The sequence below is a fragment of the Scyliorhinus torazame genome, chromosome 14 (genome assembly GCF_047496885.1).
Source record: "Scyliorhinus torazame isolate Kashiwa2021f chromosome 14, sScyTor2.1, whole genome shotgun sequence".
Lineage (NCBI taxonomy): Eukaryota > Metazoa > Chordata > Chondrichthyes > Carcharhiniformes > Scyliorhinidae > Scyliorhinus > Scyliorhinus torazame.
The window spans coordinates 218,154,086-218,167,321 of record NC_092720.1 but is presented as its reverse complement, the minus strand read 5'-3'; positions in this window follow the sequence as shown (position 1 = coordinate 218,167,321).

The window sequence follows — 13,236 nt, the reverse complement described above, 5'->3', positions numbered from 1 at the left end:
GGTGCAGACCTGGAGATGTCGGCTCGCGAGAAGCCAGGTATCCGGGATAATCAAATGTTTGGTGACACCTTAATCCAGCCTGTGAGACAGTGGTGGTCCATTGGAGTAGCTGGGCCTGAGAGATGGTGTGGAAGCTTGAATGTACGTGGTGATCCAGGGTAGAGGAATTCCAAATGGAGAGGTTGAAGTCCTGAAGGTGGATTCTTGGTGAAGCTATCCGAGCGAGAGTAAGTGGGGGATGATTCCAATATGTTTACTTTGGAAGTGGAGTTTGGAAATTCTCGTGTGAAAGTCAGAGTTTCAGTCAGTCCAGTTGGCTCACAGTGACAAGAATCTGGGAGAATTGGGAAACCCATAGAAGTTGTCACTTGGATTCAGAGTGTGGTGTGTCTGACCACATTTCACCTGGTGCTTTACATGGACTGTGTATTTACTGAGAACATTAGATTAAAAGCCTGTAACTTGTGTTATCCTTACAAATCTGTAAATATCTGTAAAGGTACAGCTGGGATGAAGGAATTGTGAATAATAGGGGGCAGCACGGTGGCATAGTATTTAGCACTGCTGCTTCACCTCTGGGTGCTCTGGTTTCCTCACACAGTCTGAAGATGAGCAGGTTTGGTGGGATTGTGTGTTTTGGGTGGGGGAGTGGGACTCGGTTGGGTGTTCTTTCAGAGGATCAGTGCAGACTCGAAGGGCCGAATGGCCTCCTCCTGCACTGCAGGGATTCTATGGATAGTTAATATTTTTTTGTTTTCTTTTTTTTAAAAATATATTTATTAAAGTTTTTTAACACAATTTTTCTCCCTTACTAACAAGAACCACCCAACCCCCCCCCACCCCCGTAACAAAATAACGAGAAATCGCGCAGAGCAAGATATATACATGGCAAAATGATATATTTATATAGCTTTGTACACTGGCTCTCTTCCGTACGTGCCAGTTTCCCCAACCCTTCATGTTATCTCTTACTCATCCACCCTCACAGGCAGACCCCTCCCCCCTTCCCCCCCCTTCCCCACCCTCCCAGGACGTGTGTCTCCCCCCCCTCCCCCCCCACACCAAGGTTGCTGCTGCTGCTGACCGATCTTCCTCTAACGCTCCGCGAGATAGTCTAGGAATGGTTGCCACCGCCTGTGGAACCCCTGCGCAGACCCTCTCAAGGCGAACATAATCCTCTACCCCAAAGAACCTGCTCAACCTCGCCCCCGTCAAGTGCGCTCTGTGAACCACCTTAAATTGTATCAGGCTGAGCCTGGCACACGAGGAGGAGGAATTAACCCTACCTAGGGCATCAGCCCACAGACCTTCCTCGATCTCCTCCCCCAGCTCCTCCTCCCATTTACCCTTCAACTCTTCTACCAGCGCTTCCCCCTCTTCTTTCATCTCCTGGTGTATTTCCGACACCTTGCCCTCCCCGACCCATACACCCGAGATCACCCTGTCTTGAATTTCTTGTGCCGGGAGCAACGGGAATTCCCTCACCTGTCACCTCACAAAAGCCCTCACCTGCATATATCTAAAGGCATTTCCCGGGGGTAACTCGAACTTCTCCTCCAGTGCCCCTAGGCTCGCAAACGTTCTGTCAATGAACAGGTCCCCTATTCTTCTGATCCCCGCCCGATGACAGCTCTGGAACCCCTCATCCATCTTCCCCGGGACAAACTGGTGGTTACCCCTGATCGGGGACCACACCGATGCTCCCATTGCATCCCTGTGCCGTCTCCACCGACCCCAGATCCTTAGCGTTGCCGCCACCACCGGGCTCGTGGTCTACTTTGTCGGCGAGAGCGGCAGCGGTGCCGTCACCAACGCCCCCAGGCTCGTTCCTTTACAGGACGCCATCTCCATCCTCTTCCATGCCGCCCCCTCTCCCTCCATAACCCACTTGCGGATCATCGCCACATTTGCTGCCCAGTAGTAGCTCCCCAGGTTTGGCAGCGCCAACCCTCCTCGGTCCCTACTGCGTTCCAGGAACCCTCTCCTTACTCTCGGGGTTTTATTCGCCCACACAAACCCCATAATACTCCTGCCTACTCTCTTAAAAAAGGCCTTAGTGATCACGATGGGAAGGCACTGAAACACAAACAGAAACCTCAGAAGGACCACCATTTTGACCGACTGCACTCTACCCGCCAGCGAGAGCGGTAACATGTCCCATCTTCTGAAATCCTCCTCCATTTGCTCCACCAACCTCGTCAGATTCAGTTTATGTAGGGTCCCCCAACTCCTGGCTATCTGGATCCCCAGATACCGAAAGCTCCCCTCCGCCCTCCTCTCCTCAGCGGTAGGTCCCCTATCCCTCTTTCTTGGTCCCCCGCCTGTAATACAAAGAGCTCACTCTTCCCTACATTGAGCTTATAGCCCGAAAACTCCCCAAACTCCCTTAGAGTCTGCATGACCTCCACCATCCCCTCCATTGGATCCGCCACATACAGCAACAGGTCATCCGCATATAGCGACACCCAATGCTCTTCTCCCCCTCGGACCACCCCCCTCCATTTATTAGACTCCCTCAATGACATGGCCAATGGTTCGATCGCCAATGCGAACAACAGGGGGGACAGGGGGCACCCCTGCCTCGTCCCTCGGTACAGTCGAAAGTACTCCGACCTCCGCCGGTTCGTCACTACACTCGCCACCGGGGCTCTGTAAAGGAGCTTAACCCAACTGATAAACCCTCCCCCGAACCCAAACCTACACAGCACCTCCCAGAGGTTCTCCCACTCTACTCGGTCAAAGGCCTTCTCCGCGTCCATAGCTGCCACTATCTCCGCCTCTCCCTCCTCCGATGGCATCATCATCACGTTTAAGAGCCACCGCACGTTAGTGTTTAATTGCCTGCCCTTTACGAATCCCGTCTGGTCCTCATGGATCACCCCCGGGACACAGTCCTCGATCCTCGTGGCCAGCACTTTTGCCAGCAACTTTGCATCCACATTGAGGAGCGAGATCTACCTGTACGATCCACATTGCAGTGGGTCCTTGTCCCGCTTTAGGATCAAAGAAATTGTCGCTTCCGACATTGTCGGGGGCAGGGTCCCCTCCTCTCTTGCCTCATTAAAGGTCCTCACCAGTAGCGGGGCCAACAGATCTACGTACTTCCTGTAGAACTCCACCGGGAACCCATCCGGCCCCGGGGCCTTCCCCGCCTGCATACTCCCCAAACCCTTGCTCAGCTCCTCCAACCCAATTGGTGCCCCCAAACCAGCCACCTCTTGCTCCTCCACCCTCGGGAATCTCAGTTGATCTAGGAATCGTCTCATCCCCTCTTCCCCCGCTGGGGGCTGGGATCTGTACAGCTCTTCATAGAAGGCCTTAAATACCTCGTTTATTTTCGTCGCACTCCGAACCGTGGCTCCTGTAATTGATAATATGGAAAGATGTGTCATTTGAAACATGGAAGTCTGGCAATGTCTGGTCTGAGAGAAACATGAGAGAATACAGGGAAATATCCCACAAAGGGTTAACAGCAGCTGCCAGGGAAGGATTGTAAAATGCAGATATCCTTGGTCAAGCAGGCTTAGCAAACAAGACAAACAGGATTTTGAATGAAGCCAAAAACAATGGCTCACACATTCATTGAAAGTAACTAACTTAGTAAGGAGCTGGGAAAGAATGGATGAGGTTTCTAAGTGTGAAAATTTGCTAATACCAGGTTTATCAGTCTACGAGAAACATAATTCAAAGCCAAAATCAAAGTCAAAATTGAGCTGAGGACACATTTGGAAAATAAAACTATAGAAATGACAGGAATTAAAAGTAACACCTCTATTGAAACCAAAGCATTTTGAACACCACAAAGGACACAATGTAATCAGATCTATGAGATGAAGTCATGTCAAAATGAATACTTCGTTGGATTAGACTGTTTTAGATCAAAGTTCCTTTTTACAATCAAAGAAAATAAGAGTTACTTTACAATAACATCAAAAAATTTAATTGTTAGAAAGCAAATATAAACCTCGAGACCAGGGCAGGAATTATCCAGAACCAGAACTCAGGGAGAGAGAGAGAAGCAGAGAAGGGACAAGCAGCTAGACTCAGATTACAATCAGCTCGGCCATGGGAAATGGACAGGGCAGAGCAGCCGAGCTAAAAGAGCTGATACATCTAAAGAAGACCAGATTTTAAAAAGAAGATTGATTGTCAAGTTGGGCCTGAAGGTCCCTTCAACCAACCAGAAGGATCCAGAAGCAAGATCTTTTTACTTTTCTGTAAAGACAGTGATTGCATTTTTTAAAAATAAAAATAAAAATATAATAATAAAATAACTTAAAAGTTTTAACCTGAAACAGTGGTTATTAGCCTACTTTACTTACTTAGCAATGCGGGACCCAGGATCGATGCTACTAAGTGGTAAGTAGATGAAATCTTCGGTGAAGGTATGGGTTATACCAGGGGATAACTTGAAAATATAGTTTGACCTGAATAGCACCCACTGAAGCTTGCATCGGAGTCGGGGAGTGAGAATCCCTGATCACCATTTAGAATGTCGGCCCTTTTTGGTATAGGGGGACTTCTAAGAATAGTGGTGAGTTTTCAAAAACACTCCCCTTCCATCTTTGACTCCCCCTATTTCCCTCGCTGCCATCCTCTTACGGAGCTGGTGTGCCAGCATCCGACTAGCCTTTTCCCCATACTCGTAGGTCGCCCCCTGCACTTTGCTCCACTGTGCCTCCGCCTTCCCTGTGGTCAACAGGTCAAACTCCGTCTGGAGCCGTCATCTTTCCCCAAGTAATCTTTCCTCCGGGGCCTCTGCGTATCTCCTGTCCACTCTCAAAATCTCCCCCACTAACCTCTCCCTTTCCATACCCTCTGTCTTCTCCCTATGAGCCCTAATGGAGATTAGCTCTCCCCTGATCACCGCTTTCAACGTCTCCCATACCACCCCCACCCGCACCTCCCCGTTGTCGTTGGCCTCCAAGTACCTTTCGACACCCCCCCTCACCTTCCCACACACCACCTCGTCCGCCAGCAGTCCCACATCCAGCCGCCACAACGGGCGTTGGTCCCTCTCCTCTCCCAGCTCCAGTTCCACCCAGTGCGGGGCATGGTCCGAAACGGATATGGCCAAATACTCCGTCCCCTCCACCCTCGGGATGAGCGCCCTGCCCAGAACAAAAAAATCTAACCGGGAGTAGGCTTTGTGTACATGGGAGAAGAAGGAAAATTCCCTGGCCTGCGGCCTTGCAACCCGCCATGGGTGCACTCCCCCCCATCTGATCCATAAACCCCCTAAGAACCTTGGCCGCCGCCGGCCTCTTTCCAGTCCTTGATTTGGAGCTGTCCAGTGCTGGATCCAACACTGTATTGAAGTTCCCTCCCATTATCAGTCCTCCTATCTCCAGGTCCGGAATGCGCCCCAACATGCGCTTCATGAATCCTGCATCATCCCAGTTCGGGGCGTATACGTTTACCAACACCACCCACATCCCCTGCAGCCTACCGCTCACCATTACATATCGCTCGCCATTGTCCACTACAACAGTCTTGGCCTCAAATGACACCCGCTTTCCCACCAATATTGCCACCCCTCTATTCTTCGCGTCCAGTCCCGAGTGGAATACCTGTCCTACCCATCCCTTTCTTAACCTGACCTGGTCCGCCACCTTCAGGTGTGTCTCTTGGAGCATGACCATGTCCGCCTTCAGTCCCTTTAAGTGCGCGAACACTCGAGCCCTCTACACCGGCCCATTCAGGCCCCTCACGTTCCACGTTATCAGCCGGATTGGAGGGGCTCTCAACCCCCCCTCCCCCGCCGACTAGCCATCTCCTTTTCTGGGCCAGTCCCGTGTCCACGTCTCCCTCACCCTCCAGTCCCCCAGATGGGGGACCCCCGTTCCGGCCACCTCTTCTGTGTGCCATTCCCTTTCGGCCAGTGCAGCAGCAACCCTTTCCCCCCCCCCCCCCTTTCCCCCCCTCCCCTCCCCCGCTAGACCCCTGTCTAGCTTTTTTGCTCCCCCCCATGTCACTCCCGTAAGTCAGCTGACACCTACTGACCCCGGCTTCCCCCGCCGTCCCATTGACCTCCCCGTGTGGGAGTCTCCCGATCAATATACGTTCCTTTGTTCCCCTTCCCACCTTTCTTCCCGCGCGCGGGAATAAACCCCGCGCTTTCCAAAGCCCGCTCCGCCCCCTCTGGCGCAGCTCCTGTCGGGGCCTTGTCTCTCTCCCCCAACCCATGTGACATTTCCTGCGCGTGATTGACCCCCTATATACAACAACCATCATACTTCAAACCTCAAACATCCCCCCACCCTCACAAACCCTCAGTTAGAGTCCAACTTTTCAGTTTGTATAAAGGTCCACGCCTCTTCAGGCGTTTCGAAGTAATAGTGTTGGTCCTTGTATGTGACCCACAGTCGCGCTGGCTGCAGCATTCCGAATTTCACTCCTTTCCGGTGCAACACCGCTTTGGCCCGGTTGAAACCCGCTCTCCGCTTTGCAACCTCCGCGCTCCAGTCCGGGTATATTCGGATCTCTGCATTGTCCCACTTACTGCTCCGCTCCTTCTTGGCCCATTTCAGGACCCATTCTCAGTCCGTGAACCGGTGAAACCTCACCACCATCTCCCTTGGCGGCTCATTAGCCTGGGGCTTCCTTGCCAGCACCCGATGTGCCCCGTCCAATCCAGCGGCCTCAAAGGGGCCTCCGCGCCCATCATCGCCTCGAGCATTGTGCTCGCGTATGTCCCGGCATCGGCCCCCTCCACTCCCTCAGGGAGACCCAGGATCTGCAGATTCTTTCTCCTCGACCTGTTCTCCAGGTCTTCGAGTCTTCCCGCCCACCTCTTGTGTAGCGCCTCGTTCTGCTCCACTCTCACCGCCAGGCCCACGAGCTCGTCCTCGTTCTGACTGACTCTTTTCTGTATCTCCTGGATCTTAACCTCGTGGGCCTTCTGGGTGATCCCGAGTCCTTCAATTGCCGAAAGCATAGGCGCCAACATCTCCTTGCGCATCTCCTCGCGCTGCTCCTCGAAGCAGCGCTTGATGAACTCCTGCAGCTCCCCTTTGTCCCTGGCCGCCGCCATCTTGTTTTTTCCCCTCACTTCTCCCGTTGCTCCAGTGCCGCCATTTTGGCCGTTGCACTTCTGGTCCATTTCATAGAAGTTGGAGGGGAACCTCTCTCTTCCCTTCCCCACGGGTTGCGTCAAAAAAAAAGTTCCGTTGGGGCTCCTCTAGCGAGCCCGAAAGTCCGTGGTAGCGGGAGCTGCCGAATCATGCGGCTTAGCTCCGCATAGCCGCAACCGGAAGTTAATATTTTCTTGTTTAATAATTGTTTTGTTCAAAGTTCATCGTCCTGTGACTCTGTTCATCCACGTCTCTAAACTTAACCAGGGGACACAAAATACTTTCCATCTGCAAAATACCCTTTATTCAGAACATATCTGAAAGAACGTTACAAACATTTCAAAGTGGCCGTCACACAAAGTGCAATAATATTCAGCTTCTCTACATACATCATGTTGCTCTCTGAGGTGCTTCAATACAGTCAAAGAAACATTACAGACATTTCAAAATGGTTGTTACAAATGGTGTAAAACTATTTCAGTGTCGACAGAGATCAAGTTGGACTCTGAGGAGCTTCAATACTATTGTGACCCATGGAATGGTTCTATTTCTCTAGTTGCTGCAAAGGAAAAAGAAATTGTGGTTCCTCGCTCTCAGTTCATCACAAACACAGAGCAGGGTTTATTTGGCGATGTTGCTCTTATAGAACAAGATGGTGAACTGAAAACCCACGTAAACACTCTGCTGATGTCACTACAGATCACGTGATGTTCCACCAGCAGCTGGATTACTGAATACAGAACATAACTATTGATAATGAGACATCTCCAATTGTAGAATTATTGTTGTGGTGGAGGAGGAGGGAAAGGTGCCCTCCTCAGCCAGCTGAGCTTTTCCCTATCTGCTCACCTCTTCCAATGTCCCTCCAAACAGTCAGCCTCCAGAGGGCACGGCCATCGGTAACTGTCTCCCAGTTGTCAGAGTCAATGCCCATCATCTTCATATCTCACTGGCGGTGTCCTTGTAGCGGAGATATGGACTTCCAGCAGTGACTCAGTGTCCAGCTCACTGTACTGAAGATCTTTGCGTAAATGGCCGTCATCCACCTGGTGAATGTGACTGAGCAGCAAAGACGTCACTGACTGAGTAATGAGTGTCTGTTCATAGAGCTCATCGAATTTCACACATTTTAATCAATGTCTTGTCAGCAAAGTATGAGTTGCTCTAAGTTTGCTAATTGTTTTCTCTTTGTCTGTATGTATTTAAATAGTCATTTATTAATGCAGAACTTGTGTATTTGTGAAAAGAGAGACATGCTGTCAAAGCTTTTCATTTCGCACTTATCAGGTCAGACACAAGAATGCCAAGAATACTCGCCTTTTTGAATTTGAACAAAACCTTTGGGGGGACTGTTACCTGGTATATTCTCCATGACAACGTCTCAACCAATCAATGTCCCCCTGCCAACCAATCAGCACTTTTTTTCTCATGTGGTATTATTTGTTGTTCCCTTTGAAATTTGGAATTTTTGCCTCTGTCCTGATGAGTCAAGATGAAAAGCTTTGACAGCCTGTCTCTTTTTCAGCAATACTCATGTTTGTATTTCTTGCATTCATGGCCTGGGAATGTCAAATAAAAATTGGCACTTGGAGTTCCTGACACAATGGAAATGTGACCGATTGAGTTTATTCATTTCAATTTAAGATTTGGAAATAACTTTGAATGACATTCAAGTGAAAGATTTGGAGTGAATTTATTCCAACTAAAGTTTTCCTGTGTAAAGGTGAAAAGCTGTGTCTTTGGCCAATCTAAACACTTCAAATTATTTTGTCCGGGTTTATCCTAAAATCATCCCAGGGTCAGTGACAGTAACAAGACAGAGCAGCGAGTTAAAGTTTGGGAATGGAATGGAAGTGCAGGCGAGATAAATGATGTCAAAGTGAAACATCCCCTTTTAACCATTCAGTGATGCTGGGTGAGACTCTGTCCTGGGAACAACACCAACCAAAGCTTCTTTTGTGGAGGATTCACTATCACTCTCCCCCAAAGTGTAATATTCCAGTACGAAGTCTTACAACACCAGGTTAAAGTCCAACAGGTTTGTTTCGATGTCACTAGCTTTCGGAGCGCTGCTCCTTCCTCAGGTGAATGAAGAGGTATGTTCCAGATACACATATATAGACAGATTCAAAGATGCCAGACAATGCTTGGAATGCGACCATTAGCAGGTGATTAAATCTTTACAGATCCAGAGATGGGGTAACCCCAGGTTAAAGAGGTGTGAATTGTCTCAAGCCAGGACAGTTGGTAGGGTTTCGCAGGCCAGATGGTGGGGGATGAATGTAATGTGACATGAATCCCAGGTCCCGGTTGAGGCCGCACTCATGTGTGCGGAATTTGGCTATAAGTTTCTGCTCGGCGATTCTGCGTTGTTGCGCGTCCTGAAGGCCGCCTTGGAGAACGCTTACCCGGAGATCAGAGGCTGAATGCCCTTGACTGCTGAAGTGTTCTCCGACTGGAAGGGAACATTCCTGCCTGGTGATTGTTGCGCGATGTCCGTTCATTCGTTGTCGCAGCGTCTGCATGGTCTCACCAATGTACCACGCTTCGGGACATCCTTTCCTGCAGCGTATGAGGTAGACAACGTTGGCCGAGTCGCACGAGTACGTACCGCGTACCTGGTGGGTGGTGTTCTCACGTGTAATGGTGGTATCCATGTCAATGATCTGGCACGTCTTGCAGAGATTGCCATGACAGGGTTGTGTGGTGTCGTGGTCACTGTTCTGAAGACTGGGTAGTTTGCTGCAAACAATGGTTCGTTTGAGGTTGCGCGGTTGTTTGAAGGCAAGTAGTGGGGGTGTGGGGATGACCTTGGCAAGATGTGCATCGTCATCAATGACGTGTTGAAGGCTGTGAAGAAGATGACGTAGTTTCTCCGCTCCGGGGAAGTACTGGATGACGAAGGGTATTCTGTCGGTTGTGTCCCATGTTTGTCTTCTGAGGAGGTCGGTGCGGTTTTTCGCTGTGGCACGTTGGAACTGTCGATCGATGAGTCGAGTGCCATATCCCGTTCGTACGAGGGCATCTTTCAACCCACGGATAACCTCATGATGCTCCACTTCTCCAGCTTCCACCCTAAACACATTAAAGAAGCCATCCCCTATGGACAAGCGCTCCGTATACACAGGATCTGCTCAGACGAGGAGGAGCGTAACAAACATCTACAGACGTTGAAAGATGCCCTCGTACGAACGGGATATGGCACTCGACTCATCGATCGACAGTTCCAACGTGCCACAGCGAAAAACCGCACCGACCTCCTCAGAAGACAAACATGGGACACAACCGACAGAATACCCTTCGTCGTCCAGTACTTCCCCGGAGCGGAGAAACTACGTCATCTTCTTCACAGCCTTCAACACGTCATTGATGACGATGCACATCTTGCCAAGGTCATCCCCACACCCCCACTACTTGCCTTCAAACAACCGCGCAACCTCAAACGAACCATTGTTTGCAGCAAACTACCCAGTCTTCAGAACAGTGACCACGACACCACACAACCCTGTCATGGCAATCTCTGCAAGACGTGCCAGATCATTGACATGGATACCACTATTACACGTGAGAACACCACCCACCAGGTACGCGGTACGTACTCGTGCGACTCGGCCAACGTTGTCTACCTCATACGCTGCAGGAAAGGATGTCCCGAAGCGTGGTACATTGGCGAGACCATGCAGACGCTGCGACAACGAATGAACGGACATCGCGCAACAATCACCAGGCAGGAATGTTCCCTTCCAGTCGGAGAACACTTCAGCAGTCAAGGGCATTCAGCTTCTGATCTCCGGGTAAGCGTTCTCCAAGGCGGCCTTCAGGACGCGCAACAACGCAGAATCGCCGAGCAGAAACTTATAGCCAAGTTCCGCACACATGAGTGCGGCCTCAACCGGGACCTGGGATTCATGTCACATTACATTCATCCCCCACCATCTGGCCTGCGAAATCCTACCAACTGTCCTGGCTTGATGTAATTCACACCTCTTTAACCTGGGGTTACCCCATCTCTGGATCTGTAAAGATTTAATCACCTGCTAATGGTCGCATTCCAAGCATTGTTTGGCATCTTTGAATTTGTTTATATATGTGTTTCTGGAACATATCTCTTCATTCACCTGAGGAAGGAGCAGCGCTCCGAAAGCTAGTGACATCGAAACAAACCTGTTGGACTTTAACCTGGTGTTGTAAGACTTCGTACTGTGCTCACCCCAGTCCAACGCCGGCATCTCCACATCATGTAATATTCCAGAAAGACAATGGTGAAGGATAAAACTGGAGCCAATCTTTACACACTTTTATATCATTTATTTAGAGAATTAGACAATACAAGCATGTACCTCCAAACCAACAAGGACAGTTTCAGTCTGTATCTATTTTTTTCTTATGTAGAAATCCTAAACAAGAAGTTCCCCATCTGAAAGGGGCAGGAATAACCCATTGTGACAAAAATCCAAAACATTTAAAAGAAACTTTAAAACTCAAATTACAATGACTTTCCCAGGGTTGATGATGAACACCAGGCATCAACCCATTCCCCCCGCCCCCCCCCCCCCACCCCACCATCACCCCTACCGCTGCCCCCTTCCTACCCCGTGCCCACTGGCCATGCGTGCCACCAAGCGTACCAGTGGAATCAACTGCCCACTGCCTGGACCTGTTAATGGTCACCTTTACCAGGCCCAGGAGCAGGAGGACAAGGGGATCCTCTGCCCGATCTCCTCAGCACCGGGTGGTCAATGATCAGTAAGGTGGGGCTGAACTGTAACCAGAAATTGAGGACCAGCCCCTTCAGATAATGGAAGAGGAGCTGGAATCTCACACACTCTGTATAAATATTAAACACAGACACCCCCCCCCCACCCCCCACACAGTGACCCAGCGTGTGGGACCTTCCCCTCCCCACCCAGTGACCCAGTGTGTGGGACCTTCCCCTCCCCCACCCAGTGACCCAGTGTGTGGGGCTTCCCCCTCCCCCACCCAGTGACCCAGTGTGTGGGGCTTCCCCTCCCCCACCCAGTGACCCAGTGTGTGGGACCTTCCCCTCCCCCACCCAGTGACCCAGTGTATGGGGCTTCCCCTCCCCCACCCAGTGACCCAGTGTGTGGGGCCTTCCCCTCCCCCACCCAGTGTGATGGGCCTTCCCCTCCCACACCCAGTGACCCAGTGTGTGGGGCCTTCCCCTCCCCCACCCAGTGTGATGGGCCTTCCCCTCCCCCACCCAGTGACCCAGTGTGTCGGGCCTTCCCCTCCCCTACTCAGTGACCCAGCGTGTGGGACCTTCCCCTCCCCCACCCAGTGACCCAGTGTGTGGGACCTTCCCCTCCCCCACCCAGTGACCCAGTGTGTGGGACCTTCCCCTCCCCCACCCAGTGTGATGGGCCTTCCCCTCCCACACCCAGTGACCCAGTGTGTGGGATCTTCCCCTCCCCCACCCAGTGACCCAGTGTGTGGGACCTTCCCCTCCCCCACCCAGTGACCCAGTGTATGGGGCTTCCCCTCCCCCACACAGTGACCCAGTGTGTCGGGCCTTCCCCTCCCCTACCTAGTGACCCAGTGTGTGGGACCTTCCCCTCCCCCACCCAGTGACCCAGTGTGTGGGACCTTCCCCTCCCCCACCCAGTGTGATGGGCCTTCCCCTCCCACACCCAGTGACCCAGTGTGTGGGACCTTCCCCTCCCCCACCCAGTGCCCCAGTGTGTGGGACCTTCCCCTCCCCCACCCAGTGACCCAGTGTGTGGGGCCTTCCCCTTCCCCCACCCAGTGACCCAGTGTGTGGGGCTTCCCCCTCCCCCACCCAGTGACCCAGTGTGTGAGCCTTCTCCCGCACGGTGGCACACTAGTTAGCACTGCTGCCTCACAGCGCCAGGGACTCGGGTTCAATTTCGGCTTTGCGTGACTGTGTGGAGTTTGCATACATTCCCCATGTGTGCGTGGGTTTCCTCCGGGTGCTCCGGTTTCCTCCCACAGTCCAAAGATATGCAGGTTAGGTGGATTGGCCATGATCAATTTCTGAAAGGTTATGGGGTTAGGGTGGGACATTGGGCCTAGGTAGGGAGCTCTTTCACAGGGTCAGTGTGGACTCGATGGGCCAAATGGACTCCTTCCGCATTGTAAGGATTTTATGATGTCCCCATCACCACTCAGTGACCCAGTGTGTGGG